The following is a 1968-nucleotide window of genomic DNA, read 5'->3' on the forward strand; positions in this document are numbered from 1 at the left end:
TGCCAGAGCACCGCTGTAATATTTTCTCTGACAAGCAATGCAACACCTCCCCATCTTGTCCCTCGGATTCTATCACACCTGAAGCAATTGAATCCAGGAATATTTAGTTGCCAATCACACCCCTCCTGTAACCATGTTTCACGAACAGCTACCACATGATACTTCCAGTTATCAATCCATGCTTTAAGCTCGCCCACCTTTCTTATAATGTTCCTAGCATTAAAATAAATGCAGTTAAGAAATTTTCCACCTCTCACTCTCTGTTTATCACTAACTGTGCAAACAACTTTACGATTTTCTTTTTCTTCCTTCTCCACTACATCTGTTCCTACACTTTGGTTCCCCTCCCCACTCGTATCTAATTTAAATCCACCGGAGCCTCTCTAGCAAACCTACCTGCAAGAATACTTGTCCCCCTCCAGTTCAGTTGTAGACCGTCCCGCCGGAACAGGTCCCACATTCTCTGGAAAACTGCCCAATTATCTATAAATCTGAAGCCCTCCCTCCTGCACCATGCCTTCAGCCACGTGTTGATCTGCGCTATCTTACTATTTATAAACCTGCCTGCACGTGACACTGGTAGCAATCCTGAGATTGCTTTCCTGGAGGTTCTGTTCTTTAACTTGTCACCTAACTCCCTAAATTAACCTTTCAGGACCTCCTCACTCTTTCTACCCACGTCATTGGTCCCTGCATGGACCGCGACATCCGGCTGCTCACCCTCCCACTTGAGAATACCGAGAACTAGATCGGAGATATCACGGACCTTGGCACCAGTGAGGGATTCTCGATCTCTTCCACAGAACCTCTTATCTGTCCCTCTGACTATCGAATCCCTTATCACTACTGCTCTCCTCTTTTTCCTCCTTCCCTTCTGAGTTGAGTGTCCCATCTCGGTGCTAGAGATGCAACCACTGCAACTTGTCCCTGGTAGGTCGTCCCCATCAACAGTATCCAAAACGATGTATTTATTATTGGTGGGAACGGCCACAGGGGTGCTCTGCTCATTCTGTCTAATCCCCTTCCCTCTCCTGGCAGTCACCCAGCTACCTGTCTCCTGACTCTTACGGGTGACTATCTCCCTGTAGCTCCTCTCTATTTCTCCCTCTGCCTCCCGAATAATCCGAAGTTCATCAAGCTCCAGCATTGATGAACTTCGGATTATTATTAGTTATTACGTCATTCCCCAATCTTTTTTTTCTGAACCGTATTTTCCTTGACAAGTTATTTAAATATTTCTGTGTGCTCGTCTGTGACGTGAAGTTCACATTGTACAGTATTTCCAAAAGCTCGATGCCTCCCTCTCACTTGATCACAATCACTCTGGTCACTCTCTGTCACGCTGCATGTGTTATCAGGCTATCGTGAAATGAGCGTGAAACGTCTGGAAATCCGGACGTCTGTCCTTGTTCTCGTAAAACATTGACTGCCGTTATATTAAAATAAGCAAGAACAGTACAGATTGTCTAAGAAGTAGTACTACACACGATTTATTATAAATTACGATAATTACACATCGCACATTTAGACGGAAAAAAAACGTAAAGATTTTTGCTGGTCTTTATACGAAGGATGTCAGAAATATAGCCAATTCAGTTATTTTTTCTTAAGTCTATCTACCCAGTATTAACTCAAAATAAATGTGACGTGCTGACAGTGAACTATACCCACTTTACCGGACAATTTAACGCCATTGCAAATCACTTTACATAAACGTCCCAATCACTAGAGCAACACATTATGATCGAGTCCCAACGTTAAAATTGCCCGTTCGTCTAATTCGGAGTTTCTGGAAACATACTGTGCAATCCAGAATTGCCATCTCACTTTAAAAACATTGAATTAGTAACAAGTCGTTTCCAATTACTTGAATACCAAAATTCTCTCGAAATTCCTCAATATGTTGTGCCACTTTGCTTCACGTTGCCCTCTCCAAAAACAAGGTTGCAGGAAGGTTAGGTTAGCAGT

Source organism: Mobula hypostoma, unplaced genomic scaffold (genome assembly GCF_963921235.1).
Source record: "Mobula hypostoma unplaced genomic scaffold, sMobHyp1.1 scaffold_64, whole genome shotgun sequence".
NCBI lineage: Eukaryota > Metazoa > Chordata > Chondrichthyes > Myliobatiformes > Myliobatidae > Mobula > Mobula hypostoma.